The sequence below is a fragment of the Schistocerca cancellata genome, chromosome 5 (genome assembly GCF_023864275.1).
Source record: "Schistocerca cancellata isolate TAMUIC-IGC-003103 chromosome 5, iqSchCanc2.1, whole genome shotgun sequence".
NCBI classification, from domain to species: Eukaryota; Metazoa; Arthropoda; class Insecta; order Orthoptera; family Acrididae; genus Schistocerca; species Schistocerca cancellata.
In genome coordinates this window covers 568,865,068-568,885,826 of record NC_064630.1, presented here as the reverse complement: position 1 = coordinate 568,885,826, position 20,759 = coordinate 568,865,068, and the positions used below count along the sequence as shown (strand labels likewise).

At 46.0% G+C, this 20,759-nt stretch overlaps 1 protein-coding gene across 1 annotated transcript in view; it reads left to right on the top strand.

Moving 5' to 3' along the window:
• Positions 1-20,759, top strand: part of LOC126188994 (terminal nucleotidyltransferase 5C) — a 96,542-nt gene that overhangs the window by 32,446 nt on the left and 43,337 nt on the right. The gene's annotated exons all lie outside the window — the stretch shown is intronic.

Here is a 20,759-nt window from a genome sequence, read left to right as displayed (position 1 = left end):
CTGGCAGCCCGCGGTTGGCTGCTGTAGGCCGAAGCCCGCGAAGCACCCTCGCTTGCCGGGCTTCCTCCACTGGCGTCACCACAGCACACGACGCCAGCTGTTACAGACGCTGCCGGTACTGCCAACCTGCCCAACAACTCCTATAACGCATGGAAGCCAAATACATTACACCCCGTGTAGCCTTGAAAGCCTCGTATTCAAGCCTATTCGCCGACGCGAGTAAATGGAGGGGCAACATCCTTCGCAAATTGTTTTATGGGTGGGAGGCAGTAGTCAAAGGCTTAGCATTTTGCCTAAAGTTCTCATAATGCTGGTGATAAGAGGCTACAAAGACTCAGACATTAGTTTCAAATTCAAATAAAATCAGAAAGACTATCTTTGCGGTATCCGCGCAACTGCCGCGTCATATCAGTAGTTCGGCTTACTGAGGTCGTTTGAATTTCAAACTGCTGAATAACACATTTAACGTGTCACGGATGTCGGTTATTATATTAAGACAGTAAAATACATCAATGTTTAAATATCACTATGGCAATGGTTAACATAGTGCTATTGCATTTTTAGGACGAGCGGGCATGACCGCTTCCACCTAATCTCCTTGCATCCAAGCCTGCGTAATAGGCTCCACACAACTGATACTAAAATTAGTAAAGCCACGAAATGTCAGATTTTTAAGTCAAAGCGGGTTGTTAAATTCCTCTGAACGTAGGTACCTCCAAAAACACTCTAGAAACAAGAACTATTTAAATGAACATCAAACGCTCAATATAGAATCCGTAACATCTGTGAGATCAGAAGTTAAGAGCGACTTAAATGTGAAAAATGACTTAAACCCACGCGTGCAGTTCGTGGTGCTGTTTTTCACTAAACAGCGAAAAGTTTGTTGTGGCGAAGATGGAAGTGCTTAAAGTTTATGAAAGTAATGCACATCATTTAATGCCATGTGATTAAGCCTAAAATTCATCATTTCTCTGACATAAATGCTATAAAAGTATAGGTATCAATGAGGCGTATCTCAAAGACCCATTACATTTACAAAAGATGCTGATCAGGACATTAGAGCGTCGTAAGTTTTTTGTTGCCAACAATATGGCATATCCCCGCACCCCTAGTGTTAAAGCCAGTCTACAACAGAAGCTCGTAACACCTCGGCCTCATAACACTGCGGAGAATTTCCTTGATTGTAGGTAATTGGTTCCACATGGTATACCAAACAATGTTATTCTAGCAGTTACAAATTTGGTGTTCCACATCAACGCGGGATTGCCGATGGCTGTGCGCCCTATCCGTGGCGCGAATTGGCGCAACTGAAGAACGGCTATTCTTACGGGTTCTGATTACTGCATCCGATTGGAAACTTGACTCGGAGAACACTCCTGAGAACGTTTCCGCCTCCATCAAACGCCTAGTACAAGACCTTGATACTGATCACTGTAACTTCCACGACTTTCCTGAGGTCTAGGGTTCTCTCGGGCATAGGGAAAACGGTCACTACATCGACTGCCGTTTGCACCTGTTGGAAATGTTTTTAATTTCCAGTGAAGATGGAAAAAATAAAATTCACGTACTGATCAAGAAATGCCCCTCAACTTTGTCGTGAGTACCTGCCACAGTGTTTGGCACAACTCTTGCCTAGACTAATTAAGGAAAATTGCATAAACGTTAAATAATTGTTGGGAACTGCTGCTCTTTAAGCCTACGGCTGCCCTCGCTTCATTCATCCAAATGTAAATGTATATCGTTGGTTTTCCTGTCACACTAAATACTCAAAAATAGTTACGAATGATAAATTTCTGTAACCATATAGGCTGGTATGAGTATTAATAATATTTGAACTACAGGCCTATCTCAGCTGTACAGAAATTACAAAGTTCTCTTTAACAGAACATTTTATAAATGATCGCTGTATATCCGCGATAAGCCTATAGCTCAATTAACTCCCAGCAGCATATCTGGTTAGGCAAATTCACTATGTCCTTGAAAGACATCCATTAAGCAGCAGGCCCAGAGGATTACAAAGTTAAGAACGAATTTAACGTTATTTCTCAATCGGAAAAAACTGATATTAGCACTCAACTCGATTAATTCTGGATCAGTTTTACGTCATTGTCGCAAATAGGATTACGAAGAATACTTGCATGTCAGTGCACAACACATTTGTAGCCAGTATGACCTTGCGTTTGAGACATACATCATTTTCCACTTCAGCCAATGTACATAAATTAAGTTTCATGGACGAAAAGAACTTCATATTCTGCTGTTCCGCTTGCTTTTTGTTCCTCTATCACACAGCTGAAGTTTCCTCTTCACACATTCTATACATTCCAAAACCAGATGGCCCAGCGTCCAACGTAAACGCAGGAACTCGTGTACTCAGCTACAGAAATATGTCGAAGATCATAAAGCAACTACTTCAGCTACGTAACGACCATAAATACACCTAAACTGTGAAGTGAGCGAGCCCATTGAACTAAGGATTGGAAAATGTCTCCGAGAAGGTATTAGCGGGTGACGTCTGCACATATAGCCACGAGTGCTTAGGTCCGAAATTTAACTGTTTCTTGCAAGTAATTGTTGGGTTAATCAGCTGAGCGAAATGTGGTGTATTGGACATGAAATGGAATCATGCCTCTTCAATCACAAGCGTTTGAAAGAAGTAACTAGCTTCACGTGTTGAAAGAATTTTTGCGTGTTACAGCATCTTCTTGTTCACTCCCGAATTGTGCCTACTACATGTAACACGAACGCCTATGCGCCCAGGGCACCGTAAAGAATACATAGTCACCTTTACGTGGTGGAACTACGCGGAAAACCGCACGGTCTGAACACGACGTGTCAGCTCGTAGACAAACAAGCGGTCCTTGGGAGAAGTCTCTAAAATTATCTTTGCGGTCAAGGCCGTCGCGGCGGGCAGAGCGGTCCAGAGGCGTTCTGCAGGGGCTGAGCGGCTACCCGCAGCGCACACGCACAAGGACGACCGGCCACGCCTGCTATTCCGCCTATAGCACCAGCGCTCGCCACTTTCTGCTTAACTGTGCGACTGCGCCGGGGAAAGGAAAGGCGCACAGCAACTCGCCAAGGAACGCGCCGCTGTCCCGTTAAAGCTAGATACCGCACACTACCAACTCGAAAGAGGAAGTAGGTAGCGATCAACGCTACAAGTGTTTCCGTGGAAACTTCAATCTGTTACAGTGAAGTACGTTCTTAAAATTGTTGTAGACTTAGTCTTCCGAAAATGTGAAAGATTTGTTATAGGCGTCACATAGTGGAAACACTCCCCAAGCATGTCAGGTCAGCATGTGTAACCAACAGAATAGAGCAGGGCCCAAATCTACTGGATTCCGTAACACGCCCACCAATGGCCAAACACCGCTCTTGGCTTTATTCTACATGATGGCGTAACATGGTTGAAAAGTGGTACTGTTCCCATTTGAAGACTGTTGGTCTCATTGTGGTTCTTATGTTGCTGGCAGATGGCGCTTGGGACCTGCAAGTGACTCGTTACCGCCTACGCGGCCAGTTTATGCTACTTCTCAATTATCAGCTATTATCTTAATATCACGCTGAATGGGAACCTTCGCAATACTATTCTCGGCTATATAGCTGCTGCACTAAGGAATCACGAGCCGTGTAGGACTGGACCGACAATTATTCGATCTGCACGAGGGAATACATAGCGGCTGCGCTCACGGGAGGGTGTGTCTGTTTCCCACGAACACCTGCAACTCGGAGCCCGCCCATCACTGTTTACAGCCGGACAATCGCGGGCAAATACTGCTCCACACTGCCATCTCCCTGTAATGGGTGCGTCGTGGCTAGCAAACACACCGTACAGGTCTACTGTAAATTACCTATGGCTGGCTGTCTTTGCAAACTAATACTTTCCTGAAAGTATTACTGATTTCCTGGGAGCAGCTCCGTCCCATTTTCATTGTCCAGCCATGCAGATAGGTTCCCGAAATTAACCTAAATAGCATAAGGCGAATACCAGGATGGTTTCTTTGAAAGGGTAATTGCGATTGCCCTACCTAGTATCTGACAGGACGTTCAGTCCTAATCTTGCTTTCCTATACATACTGAATTGCTAGGAGAATGTGTTCACTTAAAATTCCCAGAATTCCACTTAAATATAGAGAAGACAACGTAGGAAATGGACATTGATGAGCCAAAACATTGTAATTGCCCACTGCGAAGGTGAATGTCTCCTGGTTGTGTTACGGGCATGTGAAGAAAGCAAAGCACTCGAGCGGAAGAGACGACTGGGAAGTCATTACAGCAAAGATACGGTTGCCAAATGAGGAAATACACTGATACAAGCAGTTTTGACAGAGGGCACATTGTTGGGGTGTTGCGGATGGAAACGCGAATGTCTGAAATGGCGACGCTGGTCACCTGTTAGCATGCTAAGGAAACAAGTTGAAGGATGGCGAAATAACAAGTAGGGCACACGGTATTGGACCACCACGTCTAATCACAAAACGTGGAGATCAGAGGATCTCCCGCTGTGTAACCTAAGATAGGCAGTGATACATGGCAGATCGAACGACAGAGTAAAATGCTGGTGCAGGCAAAAGTATTTCAGAGCACACCGTTCAAAGGCCATTGTTGAATTTGCAGCTCCACACGACCCCCACGTGTTCCTGCGTTGACACCGTCAGTTTAGGTTGCAGTGGGCATCGTCTTCAACGTGGATCAACAGAAACTTGTCTCCTGTCGAATAGCATTTTTGTTGAATCAGATAGACGAGTGGGCTTCTTACACGGCGTCATCCAGGCGAATGGCTACACGAAACTTGCATCACGCCACATATGGAGACCAGTGAGGGCGAATTACACTATGTACACTGAATTGAGTTTCCAGGGGATCTGTGGTGGTAATCGAAGGCAGCATAACAATGAACTACGTGAGCATTACTGTTCACCACATGCGTCGTTTCATGCTTGATGTCTCCCCCTATGGCGAGGACATCTTCCAGCAGGATAACTCAGTGTTCCAAAGTCAGAATCGTGCTACAGTGGTTCGCTGGGCATTACAGTGAACTCAAATTGTCTTGACCAGCAAATATGCCTGATGTGTACCACTGTAACACATACTGGGCGCCTGGTACGTGCCCGTAAAAAACCATCACGCAATTTACGGGATTTGCTTGACCTGTGCATAGGTATGTGGTGACACGTACTTAGACTCCTGAAAGGTCTTGTCGAATCCATGCCAAGTAGAATCGCTCCTGTATTGTTCGCATAGTGCACCAATGTATGGAAACACTCTGAGAAATTAAACATCCTCAAACGCCTTCCAACGGCTTGGACGGCTTACTCTCTCCCCTCTCGTCGCAAGGAGATAAGCTGCTTATTGGGCACCGTCGTTTGTCAGTCATATTAGTGGAGTCCCCGGACCGCTCTGCGCGTACTACGACCAACCACTGATAGTGCACCATTTTCTGACTTAATTCCATTTAGGTTTTAATGTATGTTTGCCGTCTTAATTACCGGATTTTATCAGATACGGAACGAGCTGTAGATCGCTTTATACATTTTATTCGTTGTAGTAATACGGCAAGGGACATTTAATTTTGAACCTTTTGAGCAAACTCATCGGAGGGGATGTCATTTTTAGGCTCTGAGTATTATAGATGTCAAATTCATTCCATAATTGACCTTACGTTACTACAGGAGCGCTTACGTCCTCACCACCAAAGAAGAAACAAATCTCCCAGCTCCCCATCAGCACCGGACGCTGGATCTGGGCCTGCTAGGCGCAAATTGGCACAAACATTGTCAAGCAGAATTTGCTGGGAATTCATAAACCTCAACGTAACACCAAAATTGGCAAAAACGCCAGTTCGATCACACGTTAGTTGATAGAGACGGCACAGTAACTGTTAATTGAAAGATTCCTTTTCAAACGGGCCTGAGTATAATTTGAAGAAAACAGATAACTCAGTTCCAAATAGGTCGAGACATTAATGTCCGCGTATAAATGAAGCAAAATTGAAACAGACGGTGATATATTCATACACTGTACAAAACCATTTAAACACAAGTTCTGACCATTGTTGTGGTACGCCGATCGTTGGCGCGAATCGTGTTACAGCGCTCCACTTGAATGACACAGCGAGGGCCGTTAAACGCAGCCCCGGTTTAGGTGTAAACACGACAGCGTCGGGGAAACCAGCCGCTGGTTCGGGCATCGTGACTCTACGTTGCTGCGCAGTTGAAAGCGCATCGCCAGTGCCCGCGTGGCGACCGCAACGCCATCGCGCGCCGCGCCCTCCAAACTAGCCTCACTCGACGCGTTCCCTCTCGCCTATACACGTCCCCAGTCCGTGGGTGGCGACGTGTGACTCACAGCTCCCTCGGGTTTTCCTTCAGTCTGTAGTATGCTAGTTTCTTCACGACACTCATATTTGGTACCTTGCAAGTACTTCGTATTCCACGTGCTCATTTATTAGGCATGCAGTGCAGCAGGTAACAAAGGGGTAACGCCGCAACTTTGCGTAACCGTGAGGAGAAAAGCAGATGCCGTAGCAAAGCAGAAATGTCCGTGATGTAAGCCAGACAGTACTTGGCGCCCATGTAACGTGTTTAAATACTTCATACACTGAAGAGACGCGTTCTAGGAAAGCGGAAGTGTTAACATAAAAACGTAGCTTGCAACATGTAAATACCCAGCCACTATCTAAATGTACAGAAACGAAGATACATAATGTAACATATAAATTTACAACAGCGAATCCCCTTGCATTATTTCACGCGGAAGTTCCGTACGCTCATCAATGTAGGCATACAGAGGTGGTGATGAATGTCTTAATACCGTGTCGGACGTTTTGTCCGGTGAAGCGCAACAACTCGGCAGGACATACTCAACAAATCGTTAGTCCCCTTCAGAAATACTGATTCGTGCTGCCTCCACAGCTGTCCATGAATGAGTGTTGCCGGCGTAAGACGTCGTGCACGCACTGAAGTCCAGATTGCGCCCAACAAATGCTCGTTGGGATTAACGTTAGATGATCTGTGCAGCCAGATAATACTCCCGAATTTTCAGTTTTCCAAACCAGTCGCGACCAATGGTGGCCCGATGTCATGGGCATTGTCATCGATTAAAATTCCATTGTCGGGAAACACGAAATCCATGAAAGGCTACAAATTTCAAAGTAGCCTAACACTACCATTTCTGTTCAGGTGGACCAGAGGACAATACATTTTGTAAACACTGCCTACATCATTCTGGAGCTACCTCCAGCTTGCACGGTGCCTTGTTAACTTTGGTCCAGTTTCGTGGGGGTGTGAGCCACACTCGAACCCTACCATGAGCTCTTACCAACTGACATCTAGATTCACCTGGCATTTGGACTCGCCTGACAAGACCACGGTTTTCCGGACGTCTATGGTCCGAAGGGTATGGTCGCGAACGTTGCAGAGGTGCTGCAGGCGAAGTCGTGCTTTCAGCAAAGACAATAGGATCAGTCGTCTGCTGCCGTAGTCCATTAACGTCAAATACCACCGCACGGCTGTATTGGATACGTTCGTCATACTTGACACATTCAATTCTACGATTATTTCACGCATTATTGCTTCTGTTTGCACTGACAAACGCAAACGCCAGCTGCTGTCTGTCGTTAAGTGAAGGCCGTCAGCCGCTGCGTTGTCCGTGGGGAGGGGTAATGTCTGAAATTTGGTATTCTCAGCACACTTCACACACTGTGGATCTCGGAATATTGTATTTCCTAACGATTTCAGAAATAGTGTTGCATCCGTTTAGCTCGAACTAACGTTTCGCCTTCACGGTTTAACAACCTTCGTGCTGCCATAAACATGTCTAAAATCATTTGTACCTGAGTACAAATGACAGCTCTTCCTATACACCATTTTAAACGTTCTGTACGCGATACTACCGCCATCTGTATGTCAGTATCAATATCCCATGAGTTATCACCTGAGTGTAAAAAGCCGTATGCAGTAGCATCATGTTAGTTACCTGCGTCTCAATATACATGGTTCACTTCAGTCAACAAGCACGGTAGTAAGATGGTAGTTATTCGCAGAGAACATCTATAATTACTAAGCCTGCACTAGATTTTGATTACTGCGTCTTGACAGATTTAACATTCTTAGTCCAGAAAGAGTATGCGACTACGCCAGTACAATGGGGGAGTGGGGGTGTTTCCTGTAGAACCTGTGGTGGTTGAACATGTAGGGTATAAAGTTTATCGTTCCAGAATTTACCGCCACCGGGTTTATTTCGTCGTACTACCTGCCTACGTATTTCGGCGTCGCTTCCGTTCCTAGGTTTAACTGGTGATTAGAAAGCAGATAAACAGCTCTCATCAGAAGTGCTAATTCGGCTAGATTCTCTTCGCCGTGGATTGTTAACATTGTTGTGCAATATTGGATGTTAGTTCGTGCATTGAAGTATCTCAAATCTAAGCGTTACCCTAAATTCAGGGCGTAATGATCTGATCGCTCACACTTCGGCGTGAAGAGTCCCTCACTGTATACCAATAAGCTCGGGTAAATTTCACTTCTTTCAGAAGCTCGTGCGGAATGGCGCGATGTTCAACACGCCAGATTGACGCTGGGGCAAATCTTCGTCGTGGCATTCGTACTGAGGATTTCTGTGGTGTCTAACTCGTTTCAGCGCCCAGGTGGTTTCTGTGAAGGACACGGCTAACTTCCTTCGATGAATACATTGAGAAAAATGACACCTAGGTTTAGAGCATTAAGAAAATGTTTCCGTCAGAACTTAGTCCACTTGCAGAAAAATGTTCTCGCATGTCCCTCTGAGAAGTGTTATTAGCTGTAGCTTCCCTTTATGGTAGACTCTAACATCGCTTTGGAAGTACTGTATTTAATCTGGGAAACTATCTAGAGGGTATGTGATAAGAATGGCAAAATACTGCACGATCTAAAGCTCGCTCGACGATCGTAAGTGTGACAAAATTCACTGCAGAGCCTGCGGGGTTAAGACTTCGTCGGCCCACCGCTAACGCTAAAGTGTCACGGAATGAAGATATGTAGTCTGACAATGGAAACGCCTGACTTGATACTGCCTCCACGTGTGAATAAAGCAGTAGTTATAAATCGTTCATCTTACGTTTAAACCAGTGATAGGTATGCAGATGAACGAGCGGGTCAGTCAGTCATCACAAATGGAAGAGCCCATATTCATCTCCTTACCTGCAATGTATTCTGAATTTAAGATTAACGAGGAACAGCAAATGCGTTTTAAGCACTGAATTCGGGAAGAGAGCGCTCTGTCCAGTACAAAATTTGTATTTTTACTAAGCATTAAATACAAAAAGTTACGAAAATTTGATCAGTGAAACCCCTATAACGGAGAAATCCTAACAGTGAGGGGCAACAGTAGAGTATGACGGCGCGTTAGCTAGCCTACAGGCGGCAGCTGGCGATTGTACAGTCATCCATGATGGACGCGGGCGTTACTTGACTGTTCCAGGACACCGGCAATAAGGGGAGTGAGGTTTCACCGTCTTACTTAGACTAGATCCCAGCAAGAAAACAGCAGATTGTCAGGGTAGAAACTGTTCTGTTATCTTCAAAGGTTGTTGCTGCAAAAGCCGTGTGTGATCAGCGAGTTCTGAGGAAACCCGCCAGATCTGTTAGTTTGCCGTGACCTACACGGTCGTAATCACCAAGTACCTCCAAGGAATGTATCCCAGCACTCCTGGCGTCATCATTCGAATCAAGCGCTTCTGTCGCTGCTGTCTCGGTGCCTACCAGTAAGTTCAATTGGAAAAGTGTTTGAAAATTAACCTGCTTCAAAGCAATTCTTTAACAGAGGAATAATGCTACGTAATTTGTCTTATTTTCGTGTCAGAGACACAGTACAAGAGGCAGGTTTTTATTCCAATTCATAACTTAATTCCCTAAAATGTAGTACTTCAGAAAATTTGTAAATTTTTTAACAAAGGCTCATGTTCTAGATTTTCCGTAAAGCATGAAATACATAGTTGAAAAGAAAATTCGATACGCTCAAAACAGATAGTTATTTTTCAGTTTTTTCCGTTCAGTTCCAATAATGTCATTCAGTGATTTATCAGTACGTGCTAATTAACACAGATCTGTCATTTACTATGGAAAAATGAGTTTCATTTGTACAGATAAAAACTGGGGCAACTACAGCTAAATTGGTTACACATGATTGCTTCAAACAGTTAACTCTTTCCTAAAATACAGGTGTTTAAACTATTAAAATGAAACTGAATGAAATGTTGAGAGGTCCGCTGTATTTTTTCAGTCACTTACAAACCCACAAAAGTATTTATGCAACTTTTAAGTTGCATCTTCTGGTGTAAATATATATGCTGTGTCATAGGTCAAATAATGCGGCAGTGTAACAATTGGCGTGGTTAGGTAAAGATTTCAGCATTTGTGTTCATAAAAAGCCATCGTCAATGACTTTCATCACTGACCATAGTCTTAGTTGACGATTTTTTATCAACTGAGGAATTCTGAAATCTTCACTTAATAGTGCCAATTCTCATTCTGCAACCCGGGACATCACATTTACGTTTACACCAGGGGATGGTACTTAAGTTGCGAAACAACTTATGTGGTTTTATAAGTGACCCGAACAAATACAGCTACTGCGGACCTTTAGACATAACGCCATTCCAATAGTTTGAACACTGTATTTGTGAACACTGTTCACTGTAAGAACTGTCAATGTTCTATTTCCAATAAAACATTGTCTATTCAATTATTCCATTACAAATATATATTCTCAATTAGGTATAGATTTTTATAAAATGCTGTTAAATTTGCTCAGCTTAAACAATTAAATCATTTTCGGACTTACTGGGTTTTACGCTTCATGGTAATGCTTGTGAAACCAGCGTCTTTGTTCAAAGAATTGAGCCAGCAGTGGAACCCACGCCACCCGTGAACAGGCCAGCAGCAGTCGACCAGAGCTATGTGGCAAACGAAATACCGAACTACGAGGGTTGTTCAGAAAGTAATGCACCGCATTTTTTCTTCAATTCTTTGTTCAATATGAGAATTGTGCACACCCCATTCTGTGTGTCTCCTCCAGCGCGAAACAAGGGTGTGTATACCCTGTCGGTATCAATCCTTGTCTTGCTGGCGGAGCCAGTGCTCAATTGTGAATCGCCCCCTCTTCGTTCTCAAAACTTCTTCCACAAATGGCATCTTCAATGTATGAAGCATCAGCTCGCTGCAACATGTCTGGTGTGACAGCCATGCACGGTCTCGACGACCGCTGGCAATAGTCGAGTTCAGCCGAACAGCCTTGCGATAACCTCACCCTCCGTGCCCAGCGACTAACTGTACTTCAGTCTCCAGCAGATGCTCCATAGACTGTGCTCAAGCGTTTGTGAATATTCGCCACAGTTTCTCTAGTGAGAAATTCAATGACGGCACTTCGCTTGTAGCGTACATCACCTATAGACACCATTTTGAAACAGTCCTGCAGCTACCCTATCTGTCGGAAGTGACGGAAACGTGACGCGCTCACTCGGGAGACCTCAAATAATACGTACGTAACGTTCCGGATTCGTAGCACTGTCTTGGGTTGAGAAAAAAATTGGGTGCATTACTTTCTGGGCAACCCTCGTAGATTCAGCTAGTTAAAGATGCCCGGAAAAGTACTGGAAGTGCAACGAACAGCTTTGTCATAGTGATAGCTCTGAACCCCATGGTCCATAAATGAGATCATAGCTGGACCTCCGATTCTTAGCCCTGTGGTGCATAGCGTCCACTACAGTGGACAGCTGTTACTGGCCGCTTTTTGGCATTTTCAGTCAGTCCTGAGGCTACAAATACAGTTCACTGCAGTGCACACTCCCTACTGGTGTTCAGCATACATTTGCAGCGTCATGGCTAATTCAAAACGCCAGAGAATTGACCATTAAAAGTTGTCCAATGCAGTGAAATTCATGCACCACAGGGTTAAATAAGAACCACAATTTAGCCTTCAGAAGAGACGGATACACGTATTTAAACGGGGAGACGGGTTAGCTTGATCCATTAACCGACAAAGCGCTGGCCGGGCCAGCGGGCAGAGTGAGAATCTGCGGTGCAGAAAGGCACGGGCACAGCAGCTGGACGCGAGGAATGGGGGTGCGGGCGAAACCGTGTCCGTCCGCGCTGCGGTGCGGTGCTGCAACGCGCGCTCAGGCTGGCTGGCTGGCGGAACGGAATGCCTCGCCGGCCGGGCCTCGCCTGCGCTGTTGGGATGGTCGTTACCTCAGCCAGCCCACGCCGGCCTAGGATCGGCGCAGGGAGCTTTCTAGCTCCGGGGGTGTCGCAGTGGGGCAAGAAATACCTCGTGCCTGCCTGTCGCGCAGACGTCTGGCGCTATGCGGCGCTCCCTTAGAACACTTCACTGAGACATCCGTTACGCGAAAGTGCGAGGCGTGCCAATTATTACGAAAGAGACAGTCGCACGGTCACCAAACTATCGTGCAGATCTTATCGTGTTTATTGGTCTTCATTACGACCTCTCGCTGTGATACGGAACGAATAAATTCCAGTAATAGTAATTTTTTTCAGTGAGAAATGAGACATGGTTATTTATGATGGTCTTAAGCTTGACTTGACACTGTAAACATGCCAAACACCTGTTACCCGTGTGGGGTCCTAGAACACGTCGAATTTCCCAAAAACATAGACCTAACGACATGCATCAAAGCTGGTAGTGTCTAGATGCAGTCGAGATATGACGGCTTAGTTCGGCCGAAACCGGTAATAGATACGCAATTCTGTTAATGACTTTCATTCCCCCCTCAGTACAAGAGTTCATCCACCATAGCTATGCATTCGGAACTTGTTACAATGAGTAGTACACGAGTACTGAAAACTCTTCAAAACGTTCCATCTTGTGTACCTTTCTGCACCAGATCCTCTTCCTCGTATATCCGGCTTCTATTTTGGAGGGTGAGAGAGGAAACGGCTGGGAAATAATACAATTAATAGTAACACCTTCAGTCGTGTGTTATATGCTATTGATTTAAATGCAACATATTTCGGTGATAAATTGCACCTTCATCAGACCCATCCATTCGCAAAAACTGGACCTGTAACCAATTCCAATACTGTCCTAACGGGGATTAAAATCAAACTAGTTCAGACTTGCTCATACATGAAGTAGCCGCTACACAGCTGACAGGTCAAAGTACTGTAACCCTGCTAGCAGTTGCCTGTAACGGGATTTTATGCATGAGCAGGTTACAGATACGGTTTCTTGTACACCATTCTGGCAGTGTGGGAAGTTCCTTACAGGTCCAGTGTTTGCAAATAGACTCGCCTGAAGGTGCACTGTGTAACCGAAAGCGGTCGCGTCTGAGTAAGTTCAGTACAAGACACGGCTGCCTATGTTAAAATACCCAAATCTTCTGTCATTAGTACATTGAGTCAGGTGCTCATACGCCGTCTTCCTGAAATTTTCCACCCCAGTGTGAGGTTCGGTATTAGTCCTATTCCATTCATGGCATTCCTGCTCCACAGGATTCATAATCCCAATGACCCTGCTTCCATTAACAATTATTAATTACTCAATGTGAATTTTCCTGTTTTCTAAACTGGACCACATGTATCAAAAATTAATTCTATCTACAGATCATCCAGATCATTTTCAATAAAACTGTAAAAATTCCTCGGCGACAAGCAACACCGTCTCCCAACCATCTGATATACTAAACTAATACTTCACCCGGAAACTGTTAAAATCAGGAAATGGAAATGTTAACAAGGATTACGACGAAAGATTCAAAATAGTGTAGACTGAGAATGAAACACTTGCTGGGACTATTGCTACACATAAAGGAAAAAGTAATTTGTTGGTCCAGAGGTACGTCTCCAGTAGTGGTACAAATTAAAATCCCTACACCGCAGTAGCGTACCATTTTAGCGAAGACAATATACCTCTGATGCGTTCGCCTTTGAACACCTGTAAACTGAAAAATAGCAAGTCCCATGTCCACCACAGGGCTGCGCAGTTTTATTACGGATCCTTTACCGCTGTGCAAAGACGAGACTTCAGGATTTAATGAGTACCAGGACTGTAGACACTAAGCAGGAAGAAAATCATAATTCTGTGACTTTCTAGGACGATAAAGTTATTCTCCTGAATCCACAGTTTCGTGGGAGAAAAAGAACAGAACTGAAAGACCATGGTTTTTCTTGATTGACGTTCACACTCCGTGCGCAAATATAAAGTTCAATCTCCGAGTAAAATCGGACTGATCACGAAAAAGTGTCACAGCGTTTGAATGGTGCGGCTAGAATCTGCACACATTCAGAATTTGGGTTAGGGCTTGGCGTGTGAAGTGGAAAAGCTCATTTCACCTGGTAAGTGGTTAACAAGCGACGGGATTGTCTGCATTTGAGTCGGACGATGGGCAAGCTTTAAGCAGCCTGTGAGACTTAGTTGCTTCCACCGACCTTAACCTGAAACGTAATTGATAACGTGCTTCCAGACATACGTATTAGGTGGTAAGGCAGGCTTCACAAAACAAGGATACTCCCCTTATCGCGCTGGCCCCCATAAAACGTGAGTTATTCAGAAGTGGTTTAGTAGTAACTGACACGAATTTATCTTAGGTATTACTATAAAGCACGCTCTAGGCATTTTCACTTAAAGCTTCACCTAGTCGTCCTCCACCTGTTTGAGTCGGCTTGTTCGGAGGCGAAACTGTACTAACTATAGCTTATTCTCCGATTACTTGGTCAGTCGAGAGGTACGACCGCTGCCGTCTGTGGGCTGTTTGCTAGTAGTTATGGTTTCGGTTGTCAGCATTCTCGGCTGGTAAAGACTAGTCTGCCGGAATATTTGGTTCGGTGTTCTCCACTTCACTGCAGCAAGGAATGGTGACAACGCAGTAGGCAGACACGGTGATCGGGGGCGTCAGTTGCACTTCACGCAATTCTGAATCGGTGTACTGCCACCTTTTTAAGGTAGTTGCACGGATGATGTGGTCGAAGTTCATGCTCTCCGCCACAGAGATCGCATCACCTGTCACTGGACAGCGGTGTGTGCTGCGCCACAACAAAAGCGAAACTGGCTGTATCGCGTATCACATCGACTTCACGGAATACTTAATGTTTATTTATACTGCTATGACACAAATACTGTACCTAGAGACAAACGGTCCACCGTAAACGCTGGTTTAACAGAACAGGACCCACAGCCAGTCGCTATTAAATATATCAGAATATGGAACTATCGATGAAGTACATGAACGTCCAAAGGGTTGTTCATAACGGATGTTACTAGTTTGTAAGGTCAGCTGCTGTGAAGTGCACCAATAGGAAAATTCTTAGATATTAAGAAACTTCATCTGCCGGAGGAAATTGTACACACATGCAGTATCATTCGTAAAGCGCATCGTGGCCTTTTTACTTAATCTTCTACATTTTCTGCTTAGACTGCTTGCCTACCAATGCACCCGTGTTTCCACTGCTTACACAGGTTCTTTCGAACTTATCACCGCACAACGGCTCGCATGCTGGAACGAATGCATTGTCCAGGTTATTCATAGCCACTAGATGTCGTAGGTCTGCTTGCTTCGTTACAGTCACAGGTTGAAAAATGGCTACTCCGTAGCAGAGATAATTTTCTGCTCGAGTTTTGCGAAATGTAATTCCGTGATAGCAACGCAAAGACGTTCCAGGTTGAGGTACCAAACCGATACTCAGAATGGATGGGACATCTACAGTTAAGTAATGTGCTGTCCAGTGGTTTGGTCACCCATTATTTGTAAGTGGTCACTCAGCCACCGTTAATTATTTTTACCTGTTTGTCCTGCTATTTTATTTTTATTTTTATCTCCCTCTTTTGATGTGCTGTGTCCAATCTTGCAATTTGAACAATACCAATTCTCTCACAATTCGGCTCTGAATTGAACTTTTGGGAACGGGCGCTGATAACCTCGCTTTTGTGCGCCCTAAAACACTAATAATCTACAGTTCAGAGTTAGGATATATACGTAAAGGAAAGTGAACTGGTGGCCTTCATGATCAAGACTACAATCTCGTACGAATTCAATCCGCTTTCCAGCGTAGTCCTACAAAATCAACTCTCTGTGCCAGTCGAGAATTAAAACTGCCTAAAATACTTGGGAATGTTTTTAGTAGTAAGTCGGTTCTAAATCCAAAAGTTAGATATCAAATGCTTGATGTCATGGCTACAAACGCAAACGTGAAATTTTCTGAACAGCTTCAGAATACTATTAGCTAAAAACCTCCGCCAACGCATCGTGTTAGATGAAGCGACTTTCAATCTTAGTGGGGAAGTAAGCAAAATTTCGCCTTTGGGGACTACAGAACCCACCTGCACACACTGAACACGTAAGAGATTCACCCAGACTGAATCTTTCGTGCGATTTGCCACCCATCTCTTTACGGGCCATCCTTTGATTGAAACACGTTTAACGGTCAGCAGTAGTTAAGTTACAAAGCTGGGTGTTTCCGAGGCTGAATGAGGAAAGTAATTTTTTTAATAACTCGGCACCCTATCACTAAAGTCGTAAAGTGCGTGAATATCTAAATGGAGCTCTACAGAGCTGTAGAACTACAAACAGCCGACGACTTAGCACTTCCACGGTCACAGCAATTCACGCCCTGTGGCTACTTGTGGCGTTGATGGACAACGTTTAATGCACCAACACTACCACAGAACATAGAGGTGAAAAACCGGATCCGTGCTGGCATAATGCGATGGACACGTTCACAATAATGTTTCGGTTCGAATTTAGACTGCAGCTGACCTTCCATCTCCACTTAGGACACCAACGTTCCTTTTACACTGACGTGTACATTTGTGTATTTTGGGATATTCGTTCTGGCGTCCTTAGAATATGTTTATGCCACTTCTTTCTTGCCGTGGTATGAGAAGAATTTGAGTATTGACGTGATACTGTTGGTGTCGCTGGTGGTTGACATGCTGAACATACGTAACCTAAGCTCGAAAGATTCGTATGTCTCCCAAGTTTGTGGTATAAATTTTATAAATTTGTGCGTTAAAAGACATGTATTTTTTCTCCAACACTTTGTATAATGAAAATAGATTTTCAACTTCCATGCACATTGTACACTTTTTCTTCGTCCACATGTTAAAACATTCTTCGTTGTGAGATGCCTGGTTCCTGTTGTGGAAGACCAGCAATGTAGCAGTAAAATATAATACTGTAACAGCCGTTACTTTGATATTTTCCCCCCTGCGGGTCCGGGGATTAGAATAGGCCCGAGGTATTCCTGCCTGTCGTAAGAGGCGACTAAAAGGAGTCCATCCCCCTCACGGGGGTAGTTAGCGCCTGCGTCCGGAGACGGACGATCTTCACGACCTATAATCGTGGTCTTTTTGGTTTTAAACTTCTCGTTTCTTCCTTCCTTTTGTTGGTCCCTTTCTTTGCTCTTCTCCACCTCACTGTCTTCCTTACTCTTTCCCTTGACTTCTCCTTGCCTTCTCATTGCCTTTTTCTCCTTGCCTTCTCATTGCCTTTTTCTCCTTGCCTTCTCATTGCCTTTTTCTCCTTGCCTTCTCATTGCCTTTTTCTCCTTGCCTTCTCATTGCCTTTTTCTCCTTGCCTTCTCATTGCCTTTTTCTCCTTGCCTTCTCATTGCCTTTTTCTCCTTGCCTTCTCATTGCCTTTTTCTCCTTGCCTTCTCATTGCCTTTTTCTCCTTGCCTTCTCATTGCCTTTTTCTCCTTGCCTTCTCATTGCCTTTTTCTCCTTGCCTTCTCATTGCCTTTTTCTCCTTGCCTTCTCATTGCCTTTTTCTCCTTGCCTTCTCATTGCCTTTTTCTCCTTGCCTTCTCATTGCCTTTTTCTCCTTGCCTTCTCATTGCCTTTTTCTCCTTGCCTTCTCATTGCCTTCTTCTCCTTGCCTTCTCTGGTCTCCGCCTCGGCGTTTGAGACAGTCTGTCCTCTTTCTCCCTCTCTCTCTTCTTTTTCCTCTTCTTCCTTCCTCCCTGTGCGTGTCTGAAGGCCGACCCACGCGTTCGCACGCGTAGCCGGTGACGGGGTAACGCGTAAGTCCCCGCCCTGGGTAGACATGTAAGGCACGCGCGTACCCCCTGGTAAAGGCCAGGCCCGGGGAGGGGTGATTGCCTGAGCTGATACCTTCTGACCATGCCGATTGGTCCCTCCGTCTGTTTCTCGGGAGGTGTGACCTGAGGTGTAAACATTCACCTAAGGCGGGAGTGCCCTCTGAGAGGGTCCCCACAAGGAAGGAGCGCGCCATCGGAGACGCTGGCAATCATGGGGGATTCCTCCGCAATGGATTCTACTCCATCGCTTTCGACTTCGACCCAAAAACGGAAACGTGACCAGCCAACAGTGACAAAAGTACTACCGCCTGCCCCACAGTTCCTCGTAGTTTCTCGCACTGAGGACGGAAAGGATTTTTCCTCTGTCAACCCTTTTGTTATTCAGAAGGGCGTTGATGCCATAGCCGGATCTGTCAAATCTTGTACCAGGTTGCGTAACGGCACCTTATTACTAGAAACTGAGAATGCCTTTCAGGCACAAAAACTGCTTCGGGCCACCCTCCTGTACACGTTCCCTGTCCGGGTGGAGGCCCACCGAACTTTGAATTCGTCTCGTGGTGTAGTGTATACTAGCTCCCTCGACGGATTGACTGACGAGGAGCTTCAATCTTTCCTCGCTGAGCAGGGCGTGACGGCTGTCCATCGGGTCATGAAAAAGGTCAACAACGACCTTGTACCGACCCGGACACTCTTCTTGACCTTCGATAGTGTTAAGCTGCCATCGCGCATCAAGGCGGGCTACGAGGTTATTTCTGTTCGCCCCTATGTCCCGACACCTACGCGCTGCTACCAGTGTCAGCGTTTCAATCACACTCGACAGTCTTGTTCCAATGCAGCTAAATGTGTCACTTGTGGCAGGGATGCCCATGAGGGTGACTGTCCACCTCCGTCTCCTCATTGTGTGAACTGTCAGGGTGACCATGCCGCATCCTCCCGCGACTGTCCTGTCTATAAGGACGAACGTTGCATCCAAGAAATTCGTGTCAAAGAGAAAGTGTCAACCTCGGCTGCTCGCAAGCTATTGGCTAGTAGGAAGCCCACGCTACTCCCAGCGGGGAAATATAGTACTGTCCTCGCCTCTCCTCGGACTACCCGGGAGGTCGCAACCCAGACATGCGATCTGACCTTCAGCACCACGGTCGTCCGTTCGGCCAGTGCTAAGATCGCGCGGTCGACGTCTCCTCTTCCTCCCATCACACCACAGACACCAGCCACTTCCTCAGCTTCTGCTAAGTCGAAGACACCGAAGTCAGATGCACGGTCCTTCAAGAAGGAACCATCCCGTGCAGACTTCCTCCGTCCCTCGACCTCCCAGCCTTCGACCGATACTTCCACCAAACGTCCTTCCAAAAAGGCGCATAGGAAGCACAGTTCTCCTTCCCCGCCACGGCGCATCTCTTCTCCTGCGCCACCCAGCGGTTGCCGCCCCAGGCCGTCATCCGTTTCGCCTGGCCGCACCGCCGGTAGCCGTACATCTGGCCGTTCACCGGCGGAGGAAGCTCCCCCTCCCGGCCATCCTCCCGAGATGGCCGATGACCCTATAGACCCCATGGACGATGACTGTCCGCCTACTGATAGCGGCGGCAGTGCTCGCTCGAAGCCAGGCCCTAAGCGGCCTTCGAGGTGACCCCTTCTCTCATCTTCCTTTTCTTACGATGGCACTTATTCACTGGAATATTCGCAGCATTCGCTCCAACCGAGAGGACTTGAAGTTGCTGCTCCGCTTGCATCGTCCGCTCGTCGTAGCCCTCCAGGAAACGAAGCTACGCCCATGCGATCACATTGCCTTGGCACACTACACCTCTGTGCGTTTTGACCTACCCCCTATGGTAGGTATCCCAGCTCATGGAGGGGTTATGTTGCTGGTCCGGGATGATATTTACTACGATCCCATCACGTTGCACACCGGCCTGCAGGCAGTTGCCATCCGCATTACTCTCCCCACTTTTACGTTTTCCTTTTGTACCGTTTACACTCCATCGTCATCTGCCGTTACCAGGGCAGACATGATGCAACTTATTGCTCAGCTACCTGCACCGTTTTTGTTAACTGGAGACTTCAATGCCCACCATCCCCTTTGGGGTTCTCCGGCCTCCTGCCCGAGGGGCTCCTTGTTAGCAGACCTTTTCAACCAGCTCAATCTTGTCTGCCTTAATACTGGCGCCCCTACTTTTCTTTCGGACACATCTCATACCTATTCCCATTTAGACCTCTCCATATGTACTCCCCAACTTGCACGCCGGTTTGAGTGGTATGCACTTGCTGATACATATTCGAGCGACCACTTCCCGTGTGTTATCCATCTCCTGCAGCATACTCCCTCTCCGTGCTCCTCTAGTTGGACCATCTCCAAGGCAGACTGGGGGCTCTTTTCTTCCAGGGCGACCTTTCAGGATCAAACCTTCACAAGCTGCGATCGTCAGGTCGCACACCTCACGGAAGTCATTCTCGCTGCTGCTGAATATTCCATCCCTCACCCTACTTCTTCTCCACATCGTGTACCGGTCCCCTGGTGGACTGCAGCATGTAGAGACGCTTTACGTGCTCGTCGACGTGCTTTACGCACCTTTAAACGCCACCCTACAGTGGCGAATTGTATTAATTATAAACGATTACGTGCTCAGTGTCGTCGTATTATTAACGAAAGCAAGAAAGCCAGCTGGGCTGCTTTCACAAGCACCTTCAACAGTTTTACTCCTTCTTCTGTTGTCTGGGGTAGCCTGCGCCGGCTAT